Source organism: Cinclus cinclus, chromosome 28 (genome assembly GCF_963662255.1).
Source record: "Cinclus cinclus chromosome 28, bCinCin1.1, whole genome shotgun sequence".
NCBI lineage: Eukaryota > Metazoa > Chordata > Aves > Passeriformes > Cinclidae > Cinclus > Cinclus cinclus.
Window position 1 is genome coordinate 1,566,834 of NC_085073.1, and position 24,679 is coordinate 1,591,512.

General features: G+C 46.5%; 1 protein-coding gene across 2 annotated transcripts in view; it reads right to left on the bottom strand.

Annotated features, from left to right (window-relative positions):
- Positions 1–7,834, bottom strand: part of ELAVL1 (ELAV like RNA binding protein 1) — a 41,336-nt gene extending 33,502 nt beyond the window's left edge. For both annotated transcript variants that reach the window (XM_062510207.1, XM_062510206.1), the window contains exon 1: positions 7,789–7,834. The gene's annotated coding sequence lies outside the window, so the exon portion shown is untranslated. The remainder of the gene's footprint in view (positions 1–7,788) is intronic.
- Between the last annotated feature and the right edge of the window lie 16,845 nt (positions 7,835–24,679).

The following is a 24,679-nucleotide window of genomic DNA, read 5'->3' on the forward strand; positions in this document are numbered from 1 at the left end:
GCATTTATATTCCCAGTGGACAGGTCAATGATGGCAAGAAAGCCCAACAGCTCCATTTGGGAAAGCTGACTGAAAAGAGACTAGTAGTTTGCAACCTTTCCAAAACAGGCCTTCATTTTTATGTCCCAAAAAACTAAAACTTTAAGACTAGGTTCCACTGCACCGCACTTCCTGAAATGACAATTTAAAAAAAATAAATAACCAAATGCTGCAGAAGCTTGCTTGAAAAGGCAGCAGCCACCTTACTTGGGTAAGATGCCCTAAAACTTACAATGCCAAGGGTGCATGGAGCAATGGGAACTGCATGCGCTATGCCCCAGTCTTCCACTAATTCTGGAGGTGCTCAAATCCACACAGCCCAACACTTCACCACCTGTGCCAATGACAGCTCAAGCACCCTCAGGCAGGCCAGCACTCCTATGACTGGACTGAAAAGCTCTCATGGGCATTATCTGCAAAAATGTTGCACTGACCATGCCAATCACTGTCTCACAAAAGCCCACAAGATCCCACAGGTTTAATGGTTCTGGCAACAGACGAACAAAAGTTTTTTCCCCAACGACACTCCATATCTCCATCCAGAACTCTAGGAATCACTGCTATGAATTATTTCACTGCAAGATGTTCACTAAGAAGACCCGTATGGATCTGTGGAGATCACGTGAAATGAAAGCACTGGCAAGAACTGTCCATCTTCAGTATGAGGGAAGAGGCTTTGTCTATCTTCACCTTGTTCACAGGACTAAAAAGGCACCAGACCACTATTGGGGTCACAAATCGGTACGCAGACACCTAAACAGATGCCCACAGAATTCCAGGATAGTCGGGTGGGACAGAACCTTAGCGACCATTTCATTCCACCCCCCTGCCACAGACAGGTATACCTTTCCACTATCCCAGGGTGCTCCAAGCCCCAATGTCACAGACAGGTACACCTTCCAATGTCCCAGGCTGCTCCACAGACAGGGACACTTTCCACTGCTCCAAACCCTGTCCAACCTGGCCTGGAACACTTCCAGGGATCCAGGGGCAGCCACAGCTGCTCTGGGCACCCTGTGCCAGGGCCTCACCACCCTCCCAGGGAACAATTCCTTCCCAATATCCCATCCATCCCTGCCCTCCGGCAGTGGATGCCATTCCCTGTGTCCTGTTCCCTCCATCCCTTGTCCCCAGTCCCTCTCCAGCTCTCCTGGAGCCCCTTCAGGCCCTGCAAGGGGCTCTCAGGTCTCCCTGGAACCTTCTCTTCTCCAGGTGAGCACCTCCAGCTCTACCAGCCTGGTTCCAGAGCAGAGGGGCTCCAGCCCTTGGAGCATCTCCGTGGCCTCCTCTGGTCTCACTGCAACATGTTAGTCTTTTGTTGGGGTCCCCAGAGATGGAGGCAGCTCTTCAGGTAAGATGGATGATGGAGCAACTAGTGCAGAACTTAAAATGGGAAATTCTTCCTGAATCAACGAGCTCTGTGGCACAGAGCTTGCGGCACCTTGACTGGAGCACGGGGAACGGGCCACAGTGAGCACAGCATGGTTCTTAAACCACAGCAGACCTGAGGGTGCTGACCCAGCTACTCACCCAGAACCTCCATCTTTCTTTGCAATGAAGCACAAGTCAGCATCACCCAGGACACTCTATGGCTTCAGTGGACAGTGCCTGACAAAGTCCCTGAACAAGTGAAATCTCTTTGTTGGTGTTGTCAGTGATTAATGAACAGCAACCCTGAAAACAGTGATGCTGCCACATTCTGCCCATGACCTGTTTCATCAGCTCATACTTCAGTCTCATAGGATTATTACTAAGCTCTGCCTGTGCATTTAAGAATATAAATGGGGTGTTTCAATTAGAATCTGAAGGCTGTTAGAGTCCTTCTGTTTCCCCAGCACATGTATATCTGTTGACATGTCTCCCCCATAGTCATGGCTGACTAAGAGGCAACAATCTTGTCTTACTTAAGCTGCTGAGCCTTGGAGATCACACCTGAAACAGAGCAAAAAGGACACTGCTACATTCAGGCAAGTGCCAAACCAATCCAGAAAGCAGGTGCAGAGGTGCTGAGGTGTCCAGGCTGGAACACATGTCAAAACCAACACCACACACGTAGAAGGGCTTGAAGAGCCTATACTAATTTAAAATGTTCCAGGAAAACAGTTTTCAAGAATTATCCAACACAGTGCTGTCATGTTTGCTTTGCAGGCAGCTGTCATGCCAGGATTGAGAAGCAAGAGTTTACTCACAAGAGAGAAGGATAGACACTGGGGGAAGAAAAAGCAACATACTTTCTTCTCTGAAACCACTGTAAAGAACAAAATAGGTTTCACCTGAATAGCCACAGAGCAGAAAACCCTCCCCTAGGTCTACCTGCCTCCCGAGAAAAAGGAAGTTTCCTAGCCCTCCACAGTCAGAACACCTATCTCTCAATAAATTAGTCCAGACCTCTCCACATCAAACTCTTTTTATGTCCTCAGCAGCTCTGCATATTGCACCCCACGAGCACAGACCTCTCCATGAACACAGATGGACCACAGCACAAGGGCAGTGCAGTGCACACCCTACTGGTACGTGATTTACTGTACATTCATGCACTATTACTTCAAATTCCCGTCAAATCTTGAACAAACATCAAAATCCATTTGAGGAGAGGGAGAAACAACAAAATCCAGATTGTCTATTAAATTCATGAACAGCATTCATACAGTGTATGAGGGAAAATAGCATGAAGTTGAGAATCAAAGGTCATCGCAGCATTTACAGGTCACAAACGTCAAAGCCTCAACTCAGATCCAAGCAACATGTCTAAGTCTTCCAACAGATTATTTTTGTACATTTGTGAGGGCAGAAGGTCACGCTTTTCGTATGAATAAGAACAAATCAGGTATGAGGGAATGTGCCCATGTTTGAGAGGTGCCTGATGCTGTTTCCAAAAGTCTGTGACCACACCAAGAGTCTTGGTCTCACCTTCCCATGCTCAGGCTGACTAGCAGCTATGTTTCACGAGTACGAATCCTAAATTCTACTGGAAAAAGCCATCTTCCTGAACTGTGAACATGATAATTGGACACACATGGAAATTTAAAGGCAGAAATTATTTCCCCAAACTAGTTACGCTAGTTCTCCTTCTACTGTCCCAGGTCAATAGTCTCTGGCTCATCTGAATTCCTCTGCTCTGCAGCCACAATATTTTAAATCAGCAAACATGAAAACTTTAAATTCATTATTCAATTTGATTCAATTGGCATTTTAACTCTCCCCTCTCTCCCCACAAAAATGAAACTAACTCAGTGCTGACATATACTACTGAAGCTCACTAAATAGTTTCTCTTTAGAAAGGAAGATTCTTTTACCATGGAACTCTGAATGTTGTCACAGATGCTGTACATATATGATCTTTCCACACTGGTATGTAAATTCTGTTTGCAAATTTGGCAACCAAGCAAACCCTTTCTACCAGCCAAACCTTTGGATTTTCTAGAGGTAACAGATCTCATTTTTTTTGTTCTTTTCCCCTTTGCACACCTGAAAAGAGGACACTACCCTTGTTCTCCTCAGCTTGACTGCACCTAAGATAATGGCAACACTTTTGCCATTAAAAACAGCTCAGCACCAGAATCAGCCATTATTAAAATCTGCTGCTGCGTTTCTACAAATTCTATTTCCATATGCTGAATCGCCGATTTCAGTACAACATACTTTAAGTGCTTTTTTTTTTAATATTGTTTTATAAACACTGGGAATAAACTTAGTTTTGAGCACATTTTTGGTCTAACAAATCTCAACTGTCATAATTGTAATATTTCAGAAAAGCAGTTACAGATGTTCCTTCACAATCAGATTTTTCTGAAGGGTTTTAAAAGCCTCCCCTAGTTGTTTTTATTCATGTCCATATAATAACATCATCAAGGTGTTTTTGTCAATGCTTATATTGCTATTCAGAGACAAAAGCATTTGAGGTCAAAAAATAAGCTGCATTCTTCAGAATGATCAATGACCTTACTGCACCAGTCTGATGAACTACACTCAACTCCTAGGAACAAAATTAATCATCACTGGGATGCTGTCAGAAATCAGATATAGGCTGGCCATAATTATCATCCACTGCTGGTTCAACACACAGCAGGGATTGGGGCCCCTCTCAGCTTGAGCCATAAGAACAAGGGCAACTAGAAACCTGTGGCTGAGACACTAACATGCGCTGCCAGATGCAGATTTCCCCATCTTCCCAGGTTAACAGCCAGCCCTGACAGATAGAGGATACCAGGCTCTGCTCAGAGTTTCACATCAACACCCTCCAAGCAGCACAATACACTTCTCAGCACAAGAAAGACATGGAGCCAGTCCAGAGGAGGCCACAAAGATGCTCCAAGGGTTGGAGCCCCTTTGCTCTGGAGCCAGGCTGGTAGAGCTGGAGGTGCTCACCTGGAGAAGAGAAGGTTCCAGGGAGACCTGAGAGCCCTTTGCAGGACCTAAAGGGGCTCCAGGAGAGCTGGAGAGGGACTGGGGACAAGGGATGGAGGGACAGGACACAGGGAATGGCTTCCACTGCCAGAGGGCAGGGATGGATGGGATATTGGGAAGGAATTGTTCCCTGGGAGGGTGGTGAGGCCCTGGCACAGGGTGCCCAGAGCAGCCATGGCTGCCCCTGGATCCCTGGAAGTGTCCAAGGCCAGGTTGGACATTGGGGCTTGGAGCAGCCTGGGACAGTGGAAGGTGTCCCTGGCCATGGCAGGGGCTGAAACAAAGTGGTCTCTAAGGTCCCTCCCAATTCCCGCCATTCTGGCACTCTGTGCTTCCACAGTTGTTTGCCCCTGGATCAAAGATTCTGCCAGTTAACACCACCAAGTTCTTGCACAGGGAAGAGACATCTAAGAACTTTGTGAAGCCTGGACTATCTCACCTTCTGCACTAGCATTAAAAAAAAAAAAAAAAACAACAGATTTATGATCAACAGATATTAAAAGAAAAGAAATTAACTTATTATCTTCCTTTTTCAAGACAGTGTCAGATTGTCCATAAATTGCCTTTGGCAATATTTTCATCTACACAAAGGACATCTGGAGACAACTGTGCTGTGAGGGAATGATTCCTTTCTGAGGGAGAGGGCAGGAGATGAGAAGTGGATATAAGAACTGTAGGTTCCAGATACTTTCTGATAACAGCTGCTCCACGCATTGATCCAACCTTGGATAACACTGACCCATCTTTCAATACTTTCACCTTGATGGGGCAGGAAGGCAAGTGAATAGCAGGAAGAAAACACAGCTTACAACTTGTTCACCAGCACAAAACAACTAACTAGAAATCCATCCCTGGGCCTGGTGAGACACCATGGTTTGCTGCTGTGCTCCTACATGGAGGCCATCGAAGTAGTAGGAGATAGGAAAGTTATACTTCTGTAGTACTATGCCACTGCAACTAATATTACAAACAAAACAAAGACAGCAAAACCCACACACGTGAAGAATGTCTCTGCCTCCTCAGTACAGCTTATTTCCACCCTATCCCCTCAGAAAAAAAGATTAAAATCTATTTTTGCATACATCACCTATATATAACAAGATTGTATAATCAAATGGATCATTTAGGGCAGCAGTTTGAAGCTTTCAAGTGCCTGAATACAGAACTGCACATCAGACAGGAGAAGTGCCCTGATGATTTCCAGCACAAATCAAAATTTATCACCTCTCCTTTGCTGAACTCTTTCATTCTCCCTAAATGCTTAAATTGCCAGGACTTTCCTGCTGCTGCCTTCCAGGCTGCTTCTAAAGTACCTGGAAGTGGAGAAAGAACAGCTTCTCTCAACTTCTTGTTGAAGTCTGAAAACATAGCAAGTTTGAGCTTCCTAAAGTTGGTGATTAAAAGTCCACCAACTTCACATGCAGCTTATCCATCTGTGGTCACAGTGACAGCCGATACGTTTGGGAATCAATTTAGAGAGCTCACAACAAATAAGAAAGAAATAAGCAGAAACCAAAGCTTCAGGAGAGAAAGTAGGCTAGTACAACAGCGGAGATGGATTCTGAAAGTAAAATGGTATGTCTTAGGTCAAGACAAGAAGGGCTTTCTCCAGGAAAAAAAAAAAAAAGTGATAGAACATGCAAGAAACAGAAAGAAAATAGTGACTGAATTCAGAGGATAGAGCATATTTCACATTAAGTTCATGTCAGCACCAGACACATGTCAGCACCAGTTCAACAAACACAGATTGTTATTACACACAACATTCACATTTCTATTCAGACTGTGCTTACTGCTGCTGCTGTGTTCACAAACTTGGTAATGCTCAAGACAACTCCCTAAGGAGTTCATCTGGTCCTGCAGAACCACCCACAGAAGGGCTAAAAACTCACTATACAAGACATTAAATAATCACACCAGCTTAAGATGTTCCTGTTCATATTCCAATCAGGCCTGGGGAGAGCCTATTGCAATCACAGCTGTAACTCCGGACCACTGAACGCCTTGAATCATGGAAACCACAGGAGGACTGGGATCATTATACACACAGCTACCCTCCTTCAGAACAAAAACCAGGACATTCACAGTTACGTCTCATGCAGCACAGACTTACAGGCTCAGGACTCTTGATTTTATTATTCATCGCGGACACAGACATAACCCAGGACTCAACAGGAATCTAAGAAATCCCATCAACTCTACAGGTTTGATAACGACTATGGAACGTGTGCATCGTCCTTGTTGTAATGCGAAATATACAAGTCACAGAACCGTTCGCACAGCTCCAGCATAAAAAAAAAAAAAGTGGTTAAAACTTGAGTACAGGGAAACAACAGCTCGTAAAGAGGTGAGAGCCGAGCAATATGAGCAGTCAACACCCACAATCAGGGAGTAAAATGAACAAAAATACAAAGACCTCAAAAAGTGATCAGGTATAACAACAGGCGTTAACAAAAGGAATTAATCCCCACCCTTCCCAACACTTTCCTCTTTTGCTCTCCACAGATGCCTCATTAAGTGATTACAGGATCCCAGTGCAAGTTCTCATGCAACAAACCGTGCTTCCCTTCCCAGCAAGTCTCGGATACAGCTAGCTCTGTGCCCAACAAACGCTCTTGCACTCCCAGCAGAGCAGAACCCGGCAGGAGCCCTCGCCTCCCCACGGCCGTCCCACCCCAGCTCTCACGCGTACAGCCGTGAAACGGCCCCTAGGACAGTCCTGCCTCTTCCAGCCGCCAACACAGAGAAAACGCTCTGTTTTGAATTGCTCCCACGAACACAAACAACAGCGGCTGCTGCTTTAGCCATGATTCCTGCGGCCCCAAGCACTCGCCACACCATCACCAGACCCGCTGCCAGCATTGATACCAGCCGACACTGACCGCGCTGGCATAGACCCTCGGGTACCACCAGTCAACAAGGACGTACCAGCCCTATCCAACATGGGAGATTTAAAAGCTGTGTCCGCCCAGACACGAGAAAAATAAACATGAAATATGAGGCCATTAACCGAACGGAAAAAGGCCCTGAAACGCGGCGCGGACCCGCAGCGCACCGCGACCCGAGGCCTTCCCGCCGCAAGAGCGGTGGACTCGGGACCCGCTCCCCGCCCGGGCCCCATCCGGTCCCCGCGGGCCCCGCAGGCCTCAACCCCGCCGCCCGCCGGCCGCCCCGGGCCCGCGCTGCCCAGCGGCCCCTCCCCCCACAGGCCCAGGCTACCCCGCCAGGCCCAGGCCTCGACCCGGCCGCCTGGGCCCCGTCGCCCGCTCCCTCCCACACTGGCCCCGCGGATGCCGCCGGGGGCGTTCGGGCGCTGCCCCGCGGCCCCGCGCGCGGCCTGACCTGCGGCGGCGGCGGCCGGGCCCGGGCAGCGGGAGGCGATCGGTCCGCAGCGCACAACGAGCCGCTCCAGCGCCACGGCCCCGCCCCCGCACCGCCCGCCGACACCCATTGGCTGCCGCGAGCACGTGCCCCGCGCGCCATTGGCTCATTCGTTCGTCCGTCAAGTGGCGGCCGGGGGCGGAGCCTACCGCGCGCCGGGGGGGAGGGGAGCGGGGCCGGGGCCTCGGCCTCTCCACGGAGGCGGCAGCGCCCGGGAATGGAGAGGCCCGGAAGCATAACCAGAGCCGGGACGGCTCGGGGCTTCGGGAAGGGCCGGAGGGCCCCGGCCGCGGGTCCGGCTGCTCTTGTGAGAAAGGAGCCCGAAGGAGAACGTGCCTCCTGCGGCCGGCTGGGCTCTTGGAGAAGAAGAAACGCGAATGGTGCCCTGTGCCAGGGAGCCAGGCTCGCGTAGAAGATGGAGCACGGCAGCCCTGGGCCTACCGGCTGCCTACCGGGCAGCGCTCCCTGTAGCCGAGCCTCTCCTCGCCGGAGGGCCAGTGTCAGCCCGTGCCAGGCACATGGAATTTCTCCGGGCACAACCCGTGGGAATACTGATGACTGGTTAAGAGATTAAATGCTTCTTGTGTAAATGAGATGCAAATTATGATCTGTCAAATAAACTGGTGGCCAGCACTTCCCTGTGCTCTGAGAAATTCTGCAGCGCCCTGAAAGGACCAGCTACCCAAAAGTTTTCCCTCTTCTGTTTGCACTTTTCGTGGAATACTTTTGTATCTGCATCTTACTGCACAGGCGTCATCTGTGAGAGTACAATTCCACTATTCTGCAGAAAAAGAAATATTTTTGTCATTGCCAACAGTACTCTGCAATAAAACCCTGATACAAAGCAGCATGCTTAGCGTGTGACACATAAGCTTGAAGTCTGTAAATCCTGTTTTAAGATACTCAACTTGGAGGGAAAAAAATCAGAATACTTCCGCATTACAATACGTGATGTTAATTTTCATTCATAGATTAACTCACAATTTGAGTTTTACTTAGTTGAGTGACATACTTGAAAATCAAATTTCCCCTCTAGTTCCTTTCTCGAGTCTAAGAAGAGTGAGATCTCACCTGAAGGGTGGGAATTGCAGCAAGACAGGAGTTTGTGTTCTTTGGCATTTCTGTGCACACATGTGGACAATACTCTGTCTACTGGAATATGTGGCAACTTACACAATGAAAATACAAATACCTTTTCTCTGCCTATCCTGATGTGGCCTCTAGCAAGACCTTGACTGTTAAGTTCCCAACATGGTTGCAACTGATGTTTTCTAGTTTAACTGCCCAGAAACCTGTTCCAGAAACCCCTCCAAATGGCCATGTCCTGACCTTCCACATGTGACATCCAGGGACAGCCCATCCTCTGCCATTTCCAATGCGCACAGCATGACAAATATCCTAATGTTCAGCTCCATGAAGGGCCCCCTGAGGATGTCAGATTAAGAGTGATGTTAAAAACATTGCCATTTTCTTGTCCCCTCCACAATAGCTCTCAGTGCCAGATGGGGAATCCTCACATGAAAATTCCAAGCCTGACAGGTTTGGAAATATCCTTCAAGGCCTCATAAAACATTAAAAACGTTTGTGTATCTGTTATTTGCTTATCCTGCCAGCCCCAAAATCACAATACTGTCATTTACATCAGTGGCAGCTTTCTTTTACTGTAAATCCGATATTTTCCTTGTATCATCCAGGTATTAATTAACAGTCACATTCTGGGACATGAGGTAAGTTAGAAATCTTCAAAAATTGAGGTCATGAGCACAACACCGCACAGAGCGTTGATGACTATCTTTTGACAGCATATTCACAATTTCATCATTTCATCTATCACCATAAACACTTATTTAAGATGTGCTGGCAATTAAAAGGTGTTGTCCTTTGAAACAGTGTGTTAGTTTTTAAAGGAATTATCTTTTTTACTGAATATATTCATGATCTGTTACAGTGTTTCAGTTCAACATGAAAACATCAGCCTGAAGGTTTCATGATAATACAGAATTTTAGCAACATAAAGCCAGGTGTCATGACTGAATCATCTCACGATGATGCAACATGAATGCCACAGGTATGTTTGGTCATGTCATTTCTTGGGATATCTTGAAACATGAAAAAACGTTCAGTGCAAACAGGGTGACCCAGGAAACCCTTGGTGAACATGGTTCTGATTTAGGAGGGAAACGCACAGAAGGAATTGACGTATGGAAGCAGCAGCCCAAGAACAAATAGTCGTACCTGGCTGTGAATAAACATGGAATCATTTAAACACAATATCCTGAATTAGAAGGGATCCACTGGGATCATTCATCCCAGCCCCTGTCCCTCCCCAACAATCCCACCCTGAGCATCCCTGAGAGCGGTGTCCAAACGCTCCTGGAGCTCTGGCAGCCTTGGGGCCGGGACCATTCCCTGGGGAGCCTGGGCAGTGCCCAGCACCCTCGGGGGAAAGAAGAACCTTTCCCTGAGCTCCAGCCCAAGCCCTGACACAGCTCCAGCCCTTGCTGGGCTCCTGTCCCTGTCCCAGAGCAGAGCTCAGCCCCTGCCCCTCTGCCTCCCCTCGGGAGGAGCTGCAGCCCCCGAGGAGTCTCCCCTCAGTCTCCTCTGCTCCAGTTGAACGAGCCAAGTGCCCTCAGCTGGGCACTCCTGGCTACAGAAGGAGAGATGGAGGGATGGATGTAGAGCTTCCTAAGGCCTCACAGAGAACAGCAGGGAGGCTCCGCCCCACCTCCGGTGCACTCTGCCGGTTCATTCTTCCAGTCTCCCGGAAGCCTGCGGACATGGTCAGTCTGGGCAGACGCCAGCTCCGCAGCCCCTGGGGCCCCAAACTGCAGCCGCTCTGTGAGCGCTGCTCGGCCTCGGAGAGCGGTGCCATTAAACCCCGCCGAAGCCGCTCCGCCGCTGCCGGACGGCCGAACCCGTTGTCCCGGCGCGGCTCTGAAATGGCGGCGCGGAGCGCGGGTCGGGTGGAGTCTACTGTGAGCCCGCCCCTCCCCCGACCCCTCAGGGATGAAATGGCGGCACCAGCAGGCCCAGTTGTGTAGTATCTGGGGTGGGCTTTTTTTTTTTTTTTTTTTTTTTTTTTTTTTTTTTTTTTTTTTTTGGCCTTGTCCCGCACAGGCTACTGAACCTAGGGAAGCAGGGGCGCTGCGGGGTGCCGGAGTGTCCTGGCAGCTGCCAGTGCCTTGATCTCCCACCCTGGTTCAGTATGAGGCAGTTGGGACTGTTCAACCTGGAGAAGGGGAGACCTCAGAGCCTCTTCTAGTACATAAGGGAGCTCCAAGAGAGCTGGAGGAGGATTTTGAACAAGGGCCTGGTGTGCCAGGACAAGAGGGAATGGCTTCCCACTGCCACAGGGCAGGGTTAAGTGGGATATTGGGAAGAAATTGTTCCCTGTGAGAATGGTGGGGGCCCTGGCACAGGGTGCCCAGGGCACCTGTGTCTGCCTCATCCCTGGAAGTGTTCCAGACTAGGTTGGATGGGGCTTGGGGCACCCTAGGATAGTGGAAGGTGTCCCTGCCGTGCCAGGGAGTGGGATGGGATGGGCTTTAAGGTCTCTTCCAGCCCAAACCGTTCCCTGATTCAATGATCTTGCCCTGGAAAGGTGCTCTGGTGTCTTCCAGCCATCCCTTCTTGGCTCCTCAGTGTCTGGATTTCTTCCCTTCTTCAGGATTTCATGTATTGTTCTCTGATTTATCACCTCTATGAGCTTACCTTCACTCTCCTCTGTCTTCCTCTCTACAGGCTTTCAGCCCCTATTCTGCATTATCCTCTGGTTCACTCCTGCCTCTCTCAACATATGCCCCAGCTCTGTTCCAAGGCTTTGCTTATCAACACTTTCTGGTCCCTCACCTTTGGGTTTGTGAGTCCATCACCCAGACTTGAGGGCTCCTGTATTGCTTTGCTGACAGCATCCTTGTAGATAACTCTGCTTTTTCTCTCCTTGGTGTTACCCCATGCTCTCCTCAATCTTTCTGGTGTCCTGTTCCTTCATGCCTTTGTCTTTGTTCCAAGTGTCATTTCCTCCCCTGGGGAATAATAATATCCACTGTCTAGAGCAGTTTGGTCTCTTTGGAATTCCCTTCTGGCTATTTGAAGAAGGATGGACTCACCCTTGCCACTTCACTCCCATGGGAGTCACCTTCCCTGGCGTTACCTGTAACTGCTGTTCTTGTTCTGCCTCTGCTGTCATTTCACTTGTGAGGTGAATTATGTCACCTGGAGCATGTTTGTCTCTAGTTGTGCTGCAGAAAGATCACAGCCATTTACATTCCCAGTGATTCGTAGGAGAACTTTTCCTGGATTTCCTGAGGTCAATGCAGAAAACGCCAGCTGTGGCTGTGTGTGCTCTGAAGCAGCACTGCCACCAGCAGCACATTGGCCAAAGAACGTGTCAGTTCAGGTTTCTCTGCACTCAGCTGCTCTAATTAAACCAGCCACACTTAATCATTTGTGGATAGATGTGGAAAAGTTTTAACTACTTAAATGTGCAGTTACTATAAGCTGTTATTGAAACTGATTTTTCTCTCGCTTTCTTTGGTTTCTCTTTTCCTTCATGTATTAATGACTTCTGTATATTTGTTCCCCCTTCAATGTTTGTTGTGCAGCAACCACTATCTATTAGCCCAGTTTCTGAAATAATCTCCTTTAAAATTTATCAGTAGGTGAAAGATTTAACAGAAAAACAACAAAACGTAAGGAAGGAAGCCAGAATTTTCTTGGTTGCCAGAAGTAATTTTTATTCCAAGCTCATAATTTATGAAGCTTGTGGTTATGTGCGGTTTTACTCTGGTTGTGAATGAATTTGTAGGATAGTTGTATCTGTCCAGTGAGCTGTTGGTGTGAAAACCACTTTGTCAGACTGTCAGTTAGACAATATTAATTACATTTATCATCATTTTCCAGGAAGATATTAAGGAGTAGTAAAATGCACAGTAAACACACTGATTAATTTACTTTTTTGTTTCCCCGAGGACTTAGGGAAAGCACCTGCTTTTCAGTACTTTTGAATGTTTGACAAAACCCACTACTCACTATCGTACTATATGTGGTAGTATGAATTAGCACTAGGGATTTTTGAACAGCCTGATGTGTACTTTAATAAAGTTATTGGAGAGTGTTAGTCTTGAGATCAAGCATTCCAAGTACAAACCCAGAGAATGGATCAGCAGCAGCTATGTCCCGTGTTTGGCTGTCCAGTGGTACTGCTGATGGTTGGGATATTTTGCTCCCATTTCCAGTAATATGCTTTGTGTTTACAGGCTGAACACTTTTCTGAATAGTTGGGGTGTCTTAAGGATATCTGCTCACATGACTACATTAGTTGTGTCCCTCAAAGGGGTCAACTTCAGAAATTCCAGTCCTGAGCTTGCTATGTGTTAGAGCAATTGGGAAATGCATATCCTCAGCACCTGTGCAGGTGCACCAGGTCCCCCCAGCAGGGACCTTAGATTGGCCTGAGCTGTGGCATGGCTCCAGGGATGAATGGGGTCCAGGCTGGACCCCATCACATTTCAGAGTGGCTGTGGTGGGCAGCAGGTCAGAGCCCACCAGGGAGGGTGAGTGAGCATGACCATAGGTCAGATCTGACTGGGCTATGGTGGAGCCCTGCCAGGGCTGTCAGTGGGGTCAGTCCTCCTTGGAGCACTAGGTGTTCAGTTGAGAACTCTTTCTGTGGTTTGGGTTGCCCAATGGAACTGGAGGCTGAGAGCCCTTGCCTCAGTGTTTGAGGAATCCCATATCTGGACTAAATGTTCTAAAATCTTCAGAGTTCTCAAGTCAGTTGGGCAGTACCAGCTCCATCTGACATAATGAATTTGTGTTCAAAGGCTGGCCAAGCCTTAATTGATTTATTTGCTTTAAATGGCTTAAAAATAAATATAATTTGAATATATTATTTCATAGCATCATAGATTCATAGAGTCTTCTGAGTAGAAAGGGACTAAAAGAATTATCAAGTCCAACTTCTGGCCCTGTACAGGACACCTTAACAATCCCCCTCCCGGGGATTGTTGTCCAAAGGCTCCTTGAGGTTTGGCAGCCTTGGGCCTGTGACCATTCCCTGAGGAGCCTGGGCAGTGCCTGATCACCTACTGGGGGGAGAATCTTTCCCTAATATCCAGTCTAAACCTCTTCTATTCTGGCAAAATTTTATAAGGTTCCATGACAGAAGCCAAGCACAATGTCTCAAAAATCCCTCACAAGAACAGCTTGGAGATGCTGCAGAGTGCTGGAGCTCCTGGGAAGAATTAATCCCCAGTTGAAGCTGAGGCATATCAGCCATCATGGTGACATGTGAATGCTCAGCTGTGGCCCAGACTGATTCAAAATGGTCCCAGGCACCTCCAGCATGGACTTCAGATGGTGTCACATCCCGCTGTTGATGCTGACCAGCCCTTCCCATCCTTCCTCTGCAGCTTGCTGGGCTGGCTCAGATGTGGGTAACTGTAACCTGTCTTATATGACAATTATATGAAAATTAATTGTCCTGTACTATTGGTCTGCTGTGTCCCAACATGACCTCTTGTGTTTCAGTCAGAGTTCAGCAGTGGATGTGGGTGTTGCTGCTACTGCTTGGAGGATGTGGTGTGGGAAAAGGTGCAATGAAGTTTGAACCATGTGAGCAGTGGGCTGCTGAAGAAAATCAGACTCTCTCCTATGACATCACAGTGTCTCAGGATCTGCCTGAGAGCAAAAAAGAATACTTTATCCCTGCTTTATAGGTTAAGCTCATGCATTTGTTCTTTGTATCTTTGCTACTTACCTAGCTATTAGATAAAGCTCTAAAATAGCTTTTAATAACAGTGGTGTGTAAAAAAAAAATATAAGGGGGGGGGCTGGGTATGAATGTGACTAAATAATTTGTCTTTATAAAAGTGACAAGATCTTCACCTCTGCATTGCTTTATTTTTTTAAGGTGTAACCCTGCTCATCAGAAGATACCTGCACTTCAAGAGCTAAATCTGATAATAAACTGAAGCCAAGGCCACAGTGTAGACCCAGATTTCTTTTCAAATGATAGAATCCCGTATCTGGGCAGAATGGAGACCTGTCAGGGTTTAAAGATTTACAGCACAGGGCTTCTTGATTTTATGGATTTTGGGTGTACAAATTCTTCTGTACCTTTTAAAGTCTCTTTACGAGGCATAATGATTCTTGTTTCTGTCTTCAAGGCTCTTCTCATGAATGGAAACTAATGCTTGCAATTATTACAGTAATAGTAGTATCATTTTTTTAAATGTAAGTTTTTGCTAGTGACCCAATTTCAGTAATTTCTGAAGCTGGAAGAAGTAACTTTTGCTGTAACTTCACCTTTGCAGTTAAATAACTAAGCATGGAAACAAATGGCATTATAAAATACTTGTAAAATCTTTGCAAATGTTGACATTTTAAGAATAAAAGCTCTATTATTTGAATGTTGAGGTGAACCATGGCCTCAGAATGGAATATGCACGAGAGATGGAGGTACAGCAAGAGGAGGAATGTTCTGATAGTTTTCTGCCTTCCTCAATAAGGAGAGACCATATGATGTGATAATGGCTTTTACAGCAAGTTCTTAAATCAATTTTCTTCATGCAATTTAACAACATCATTTTAAGGGCCTTGTTCTGTTGGCTGTTACAACTAATGGACCTTAATGCTTTTCCTTCCTTCAGTTTTGTGTTTCTGTGTGAGCTTCCCCACTGCCATGACCTGGCTGATCTGTAAAGTATGGCTTTAATTTAGATCTAACAGCAAACTAGACCTGCTGAATGCAGAGGTAGGGTTCTAAATTAATGACTTAGATACACATGAAAAGATCATTTATTTGCTTTCTAAATCAGCTCTGCCACAACATTTCCAAGGTAGTGACTGCAGGATTATATATTCTTTCAGGAATGTTCAGCACAGCTGTGGTAACTCCTGGGATCTGAGCTGCTGCCACTTTGTCTACATAGACAAAGTAGCAGCTTTTTTTTTTTTTGTAATTGTGGTGGGATGATTTTGTGATGATACTTTATTCCTTAATCGTCTGCTTTGTGCCCAAAAATGGCTGCTGTAGCTCTAGGATGGACCCGGGGTGGGGCGGGGAGCCTTGGACTCCTGCACAGTTTGGTTCAAACCTTCTCCAGCTGTTTGGGCTGTGACACTACGTTGTTCCTTTTGTTGGATTAGTCTTTTGCCAGCTTGAAGCAAGAAGGGGGGGTTTTCCTTTTGCCCTAGGCTGGAGGCTGTACCAGGAGTCCACTTGGCAGCTTTTTTTTTGTTTGTTTTTTGTTTGTTTGTTTGTTTGTTTTTCCTTGAACTGTTTCAATTTTGTTGTTATTTTCAGTCCATCCAGGGAGCTGGCAGAGGGCTGCTCCGAATCAATCTCGGAGAAGCTGAACCAACACAAGAAAGGAACCTAAAAACCACCAGTTTTTCGTGCTGTGAGGAAAAGACTAATGCCAGAAAGGTTCCCATCTATTCTGCCCAAGTGGCTGTGTGAGCTCCTACTCTTCCCATTCCCTGAGACAAAGGGGGGCAGCTGCCATCTCTGCCTCCCAGCCAGCACTCTGGTGCAGGGTAGGGGTGAAGGTTTTGAAACTTCCATATCTACTATTTGCACAATCTTTTCCTGTGCTTTGTGGTCTCCCTTTTGTTGTTGTTTTTTTTTTTTTCCTTCATTAATAAGCAGTTTGGGATTTTTTCACTTTTACCCGCTGGTACTCATTTCTCATTGGCAAAAGGGATTACTGGAGCCCTACACCTGGGGTGGTTTTAGTTGGCAACCAGTAGTGATGGTGTTTGCTTATCATAGAATCATTAGCATTGTAAAAAACCTTCAGAACCGTCAAGTCCAACCTTTAAGTTAATCCTCCCATGCCCACTAAACCATATCCCCAAATGCCATGTCAACTCATTTTTTGAACACTTCCAGGGCTGGTGTCTCCACCACTGCCCTGGGCAGCCTGTTCTAACCCTTCACCACTCTTCCAGGGAAGAAATTCTTCCCGATGTCCAACCTAAACCTTCCCTAGCACAGCTTCCTCATGTCCTATCATTTGTTCCTGTGAGCAGATCCTGAACCTCCCCCCAACTGCCACCTGCCAACTGTTAGGGAGTTGTGCAGAGCCAGAAGGTCCCCCCTGAGCCTCCTTTTCTCCAGGATGAGCCCCCCAGCTTCCCCTAGCTGGTCCTGGTGCTCCAGACCCTTCTCCAGCTCTGTTCTCTTCTCTGGACACATTCCAGCCCCTCAGTGTTTCTTGTATACCAGTCTGTTATAGTTTGGGTTTGCCAATTTCAATATATTTACTTTTCGTTGTAAAATAGAATCAGGAGCAAAAGCAAAGCAGGCCTAAAACTTAACAGGGGATAAAGAAAAACTTTATTAACAACACAAAGAAAAAATAATAATAAATTCAGCATAGATCTTCAGATCACTCCCTCCTTCTCCTTTTCACACTTTAGCAGCATACAGAGACACTTCAGTCAATTCCTTACTTAAATAATCTTTTTTACTTCACTTTAGGGAGAGGGGTGTCTTCTTGTTTAGCTATAGGGATCTTTTTAAGAGAGGGGGAAAAAAAACAAAACAAAACAGTTCTTTCCTGACTTCACTTTTTTCACAAATAGCAGCTTCCTGGAGATCTGCAATCATGAAACTCTTCCCACCTTCACAGCCTTCCCAGAGCTGTGCTTGTGGGCCATGTCGAAGTCATGGGGTATTACTGTTAAGGATGAGCTGTTCAAAGACACAAGATTTCTTCAGCTCTCTTCTCTCTGTTCATACTTCATTTCCTGGAACAGAGATGCCCCTTTTTCCCTCGGGGCAAAGAATCTTTCAAACACTTCACACCACACTCTACCTCCCCATGTCTTTTTCCATGGTTTAAAGGAATTTTTTAGTGTAGTAAAGTCCACCCCTAAAACTTACAAAAAGATTTTTCAGCTAACCTTCGTGGCATCTCCTCATTTTCCTTCAATCTAAAAACTTAGCTCTTGCTTCATTGACTTTGGTGTATCCTTTCTGTTATTCTTCCTCTCACCCAAGGAAGGATGGAAGGTCTGTAAGTCTTATATGAGCATTGGAAAAGTTAAAATCTCACACAGAAGTTGCAGGGGCTGGGCCAGGCCATGCTGCAGCTGTGTCAGGATCTCAGGCCGCCCAGGCCACGCTGGAGGGGCCGGACAAAAACTGCGAAGTTTAGTCAGAGGAGAAATCGGTGGCAAGCAAAACCAGCACAGTCACACAGTCAAGATGGTAAAGATTTAGATTCTGTACAATTTGTGTGCAAATGTTTAATTGAAAAGACTCAGTTGTCACTAACTTCAGTGTTCTCCATGCCTTCATAGTTCATCCTGGCATTCCAATTTGGTTTTTTGATGATGGGATAATGAAAAGAAAACCCCATTTTGGAACTTCTTTGCTACACCGTGGTTCATGCAGTTTGAATTTAACTGCTGCATATTTCTCCTCATGTAACTCTGGAAGTAATTGTGCATCAGGATTAATAAAGCTCAGTGTTTGGTCTAGGTTATTCCAAGTAATTCCCTAGGACTCCTGACAGGAGTGCCTCACCAGCAGCACTGCATCCTTGGGCAGGGGCTTTGTGGCATCGTGGTTGTGTTTCTGAGCTTTCATCAACTGTGTTTACTTCCAGGATTAGAGTAAGGATTTTTTATCATTTTAGGAGAAAATGGTTCATGTCACCATGTCACAGTTCATGTGGCTGTCTGATAGACCAGGTAAAACAGACCTGTCCAACATACGTACTCAGGCAGCTTCAAGAAGGAAGGGATGTGCCTTGTGGGCAGTAAGGGCTCTGGGTGAATTAAATTAGAAGTTTCCTGGTGTGGCATAATGTCAAGTTATGAAGATTTTGCAGTTTTTTTATTGCTTGTAGTATAAGTGTCAGTTTTGGAATGTGTTGAACTAATCCTTGTCATTATCCATAGAAACTATTACCATGTCCCACGGGGTTCCTTTCCTCTGGCCACCAGAACTTTCACTGCTGGCATGTTTGCTCCTCAGTTCTGCACATATTTAGTTTTGAAACTTTACGTTTCATTTGTGGGACTGTTCCTCAAAGGGAGCATTTTTGGAGCTGTAAGATGAGTGTGTATAACACAGCCATCCAGACTAAAATCCTGTAATCTTTGCAGTTCTGTTTTTGTGCAGGTTTATTGGAATTGTTTTATTGTTCCTTGCTGCCACCAGAGAGCAAAGTGCAGGGGGTAGCAGCATTTCTGAGGGACTTTTGTCTCAGCAGAATATTTTGTTCTACTTTGAAGATAATGAAGTGAGTCATTGTCTTTACATCTCATGTGATTTATTACAGACATACATTGCTAATGCTTTCCAAGGAAAAAAACAGACCTTTTGTGGCTTTGAACTAGTGGGCTGGTTGAGAGTTTGCTTAACTAGGGACATGCTTTGATTTGCTCTTTTAATCTATGCACTGAAAGCACTTCAGCAGACAGTGGAGCTCACAGAATGTTTTTGATCAGTTTCATAGGAATATCTCTGCTTTGGCATCAAGGATGAATAAATTCAGCAGCAGCTTTTAGTCTATAAGGATACATTGATGTTTTGTTCTCTTTCTGAATGCATGAAGCTTATCTGCACTGGGTGCAGTTTGGGAGCTCTGATAAAGGAGTAGGTTTTTTTCCTTCAAATTTGACATCTCGAAGAAAAAATTGTCAGTTTGTGAAGCTTTGGGAGAGTAGAATGCTGCCTAGACTGACCATCAGTACACACAGTGCTGTAACATCTCCAACCCACTCTGTCATTAGCATTTCCTAGAATCACAGAATTGTTTAGGTTGAAAAAGACCTAAGATCATCAAGTCTGTGTCCCTAAGTACCACATTCACATATTTTTCAGGCTTTTCCAGGGATGGTGATTCCACCAATGCATTGGGCAGCCTGTGTCAGGGCTTGACAACCCTTTCTAGGCAGAATTTCCCCCTAATATCCAACATGAACCTCCCCTGGAGCAAGGTGAAGCTGTTTTTCTCCTCCTGTCCCTTGTTCCCTGGAAGCAGAACCTGACCCCCACCTGGCTGAACCCTCCTGTCACAAGAGTTGTGGAGAACCACAATGTCCTCACTGAGCCTCCTTTTTACCAGGCTAATTTCTCCAGGCTAATTTGACTAATTATCTACTTCATCTTTTGTCATGAAGATCTCAAAGTGGAGTTATAACAAGAAGTAAAATAAAAGGAAAATACAGGTTAGATATTTGTCTTAAGCCAAAGGATTTACTTCTAAGGGCAAGTACCAAATTACTGCCAAGTGTAGGATGGGATGCTTGGAGGAGGAAGGAGTCCTATGAGCTGTCAAGGAGCTCCAGTCAAAGGTAGAGATACTTGTGCTGTAACAGAAAATGCTTGTTACCTTTGTTGGATGCTCCACAGTCACAGCAGTGAGGAGTTGTTCTGCAGAGGGCAGGGGAGGAACAGGCCCATTATCCAGCTCCCATAATAAGCACACATCTCAATGATAAGCCCTCCTTGCCCACAGCAGCAATTCCTGGTCCATGCTTAATGCCACTGATAGCAAGTCTGTAGATTTGATGTGCCAAACAAAATGGCTTTTGTTATTCTTGTTCCAAATCAAGATTGTCGGTAAGGGTTTTAAGCTAGGAAAGCTTGTTTGAAATGCTGCCTGTGCCTGGTGTAGTGTAGAGAAGGGTGAGAACCATGGGGCCACCAGATTACCTCTTGGAATAAATTGTGTGGTTCATACAGGGAGGAATCCCTTCTAGGACTGAAGACTGAAATTCATATCGTTTTCATGGACCACTAGGAAAACAGAATTGTACATATTTTGTTCTTGGAATACATGTATCACATACAGCTCTGTACTAGTGTGATATGAATTGAATCTTAATTTCTTGGCTGTAAGAGGTGCTGGGATCCAGCACACAATTGGCTCTATGCATTAATTTCTTTTAGGACCACAGTGGAATTTGGATTTAATTGGTTGGAGATTAGGATATTTGGGTTGTTTCTGGTAGGTTTTATGTTGAATTCTCCCCCTTGTGTGAGGAGGTATTTTTGCCAGATTATAGGAAGTGATGCTGGTGACATTGTGTGGCATGAGTCACAGTGTATTTTAAACTTCACAGTGAGGTCTGGGTCAGTATATTCATTATCTGAAAAATAGATGGGCAGGGAGATGATGTAATCCATGGTTCTGTAGGGCAGATGTGAGGAGTTACAGGAAGCCATCATGCATGACTGAATAGTTAACATACAGAAGTAAAGCCTGGAGGAAACTCTCCTGGTTTTCCACAAGATGAAAAGCTATGCTGGCCATCACCACTCAGGAGCAAAATGTTGGAGTTTATGATGTTGCAGAGCACCTTATAAAATGTCAGACATTAAGAACAAAAATAGAGGACAGAGATCACTGTGCTGCTATTTTGTGTAATGATAGTGATTCACCTGTGCTCAGGATACAGTTGGCATTGCAGTTCTGTTCTTGTCTTTAAGACATTTCCTCACAGAAGGGAAGGCCCTGGCACAGGCTGTCCAGGGCAGAGGTGGATTCTCTGTCCCTGGAAGTGGTCAAAAACTTTGTGGATGTGGCACCTGAGGACATGGGTTAGTGTTGAACATAGTGGTGGTGCTGGGTGGATGGTTGGACTTAATGGTCTTAGATGTCTTTTCCAGCCTCAACAATTCTGTGGTTCTTGGAGAAGATATGTAGGAAGTGGAGAGGGCCTGGGGCTGCTGACAATAACAAAAAGTATTTTTGATAACCAAAAGCAGAGCAGAGCTGCCATTGCACGAATGACTGAGCAGGCTGGAACTTTCCAGCCTGGAGACATGATTTAAAGTAAATACTCGATCTGAAGTGGCACAAATAAACTGAATAGGAAATAATTGTTTACTGTCTCTTCCTGTACTCCACGAGCTTGGGTTGCCAGTGAGGCTGTGAGGAGATGGCTCCAATGCAGGTGGAGGAGGCGAGGATCCTGGGAATGGGCTCTGTATCCTTGGGATGCTCAAGGATGTTGCACCTACAGAAAGTTAAAAGGGAAAGAAAACCAGGCTGAGCGAATACTTCAGAGATGTTCTGAGCTTTACCAAAGGGCAAATTATGACAGGCTTGGCTTATTCTGGGGGCTGACAGTTGAAACAGAGGGACTTGTGAGGGAGGATTCTGTGCTGCCTCTTTCCTCAGCATTTTTTATAGGCACCATTAGAGACAGGATATCCTGCTGGACAGACCTGAATGTGTGTCTTGGTTTGAAAGACAGGTGTCTGCCAAGAAAAGCACACAAGCAGCTGCCACAAGCAGCCAGGAGACGCTCCCTCCTGAGGGCAAGGGGTCGAGGACCCCTTCGCAGTGAGGTCGGGTGTTGGAAAGGTCCCAGTTCAACAGCTGCTCTTGCGAGCAGAAGCTCACCCACAGTAAGGAGAAAGCAGTGCAGGACAGAGCTCGGCGGTGGCAGCGAATTCTCCCCACAGCCACAGGCTGACACAGCTTCACCCCGGTCCCGAGAGCGAGCGGGGAGCTGAGCCCAGCCCCTCACCCCCCAGCCAAAGTCTCACAGTGTCTGCCCTTCCCCAGAGAAAGCCACCCAACTAAGGGATGGTAGCAAACTGCACCCTTCCTTCTCCTCCTCCTCCCAGGACATCTTTTGTCTCTAACGTGTCGTCACTAACCATCGGGCAACAAATGGGAGAAAATTGCCTGGGGAAAGAAAAATAACAGGAAAAATCCTAACCTCCAACAATGTGCTTATTGTCAGGTAGTACCTCTGTGACAGACTTCACACAGCCGCTTTATCACCATTGCATGATTGTCTCCGTGCGAGCATTGCTGCGGTTTCCTGGCTCCTGTGCCAGCCGGTGCTGACTGCCTCTGCAGGCAGCGGAGCGCAGGTACCTGCCAGGAGTCTGTGGTTTCCGCACCTCTGCGGACACACACGTCTTATTGGTGACTCCGATGTTTTCCGGCTGGTGGCCAACAGACTGTCAGGGTGCCAGGGCTTTGCTTTGCCTCGGCACTGCAGCCTGTGTGGAGCCTCTGGCTCCATGTCAGCTGGCAGGGTACCCGATCCACAGAGCCACAGGATCTCCTGAGTTGGCTGGGACCCACAAGGGTGCCAGTCCAGCCCCTGTCCCTGCCCAGACGCCCCAACAATCCCACCCTGAGCATCCCTGAGAGCGGTGTCCAAACGCTCCTGGAGCTCTGGCAGCCTTGGGGCCGGGACCATTCCCTGGGGAGCCTGGGCAGTGCCCAGCACCCTCGGGGGAAAGAAGAACCTTTCCCTGAGCTCCAGCCCAAGCCCTGACACAGCTCCAGCCCTTGCTGGGCTCCTGTCCCTGTCCCAGAGCAGAGCTCAGCCCCTGCCCCTCTGCCTCCCCTCGGGAGGAGCTGCAGCCCCCGAGGAGTCTCCCCTCAGTCTCCTCTGCTCCAGCTGAATGAGCCAAGTGCCCTCAGCTGCTCCTCAGACCCTTCCCCAGCTCCGTGTTCCTCCTTTGGACACTCTCCAGCAGCTTTGGCTCCTTCTGATCTTGTGGTGCCCAAGGTGCCCCCAGCACTGGAGGTGAGGCTGCCCCAGTGCAGAGCACAGTGGGACAATCCCCACCCTTGACTTAAGTGATGAAAGGAGTTGTGTGTGGGACTGACTTCAGACCTCCTTTTTTTGAGGAATGAGCTTTTTTCAGTAATACAGTGGGTTTCAGTCCCTAATAAATATCTCTTGGCATTGCCAGAGGTAGTGAGTGATAATGAGTTAATGAATCAGCTTTGACTCTCTAGTAAATGTCAGAAGTGCTTCTAGACTTCAGCACCTCACCTGCTTCCTTAGAATGGTGAGATGATGCGTTCCTTTTTCATCAGTGTTCCAGACCTTGTTATTTCTAGAGAGTCAAAATTAACAAATCTCTTTTTTTAAACCCCACTGCAAAATCACCTCTTTTGAATTGGTACCTGTCCTGCTGGCAAGAACATTGGATTGTGTAAAGTTTTAATGAGGTGGGTATCTTGCTTTTAGAAGTTTGCAACATAATCTAAGTTTTGATTGACTCAAACTTGAAACCATTTAGAAATGGAATGGGCCTCTTATGGGAATGAATTAAAACTACCTTCTTGCTGAGCTGCTGTCAGTGATTTCTCCTGTTTACCTACTCCCCTGGAGTGTGCGCAATTATCCTGTTTCAGCTCCCCACCTATTCCCTTCTAAAACCACAAAGATGTTCTTAGGTATTTTTCTAGAAACAATTATGCAACAATTACTGGTGGCAGAATAAGAAATTAAATTTATGAATTGTCTGCAATCAAATAAAAGCAACTATTTTTTACTACAGTCGGCTTAATTCCTCTTTTTTGTTTTTCTGTTGGAAATCTGTATACAGGATAATTAGTTATGAACAACAAACATCTGTAAGCAACTGTGAAGAGCAAGCAGGACCACTGCTGCTGGAATCCAGCATCCATGGCTTCTGTATGTCTACATTTTATCTGCAAGTTCTTGCAGTACAGGTAGTTCTCAAATTAGACACTTCAAACAACTTCATTTGCGGAAGGGGACGAGCTTCCTGCCCAGAGGCTCTTTCTGGAGAAGCCTCTCTCTATGTGAAGAGAAAAAGAATTTATTCAGTGTGAAATTACAACCTTCTTTCTCAAACATCTGCTTCTTCTCAGAAATTCAGCTCTCATAAACAGGTTGTGTTTAATGCATGCTGTGCAGTAAATCTGCTGGACGGGACTTGGAACAACCTGGTCTAGTGGAAGGTGATCCTACCCACGGGGAACTGGATGGACCTGAAGGTCCCTTCCAATCCAAACCATCCCATGATTCTATGATAATCATGTCTCCAAACAGTATTTGAAGTTCCTTGAGTGCATAAGCAATATCTTTCCATATCTATTTGTTG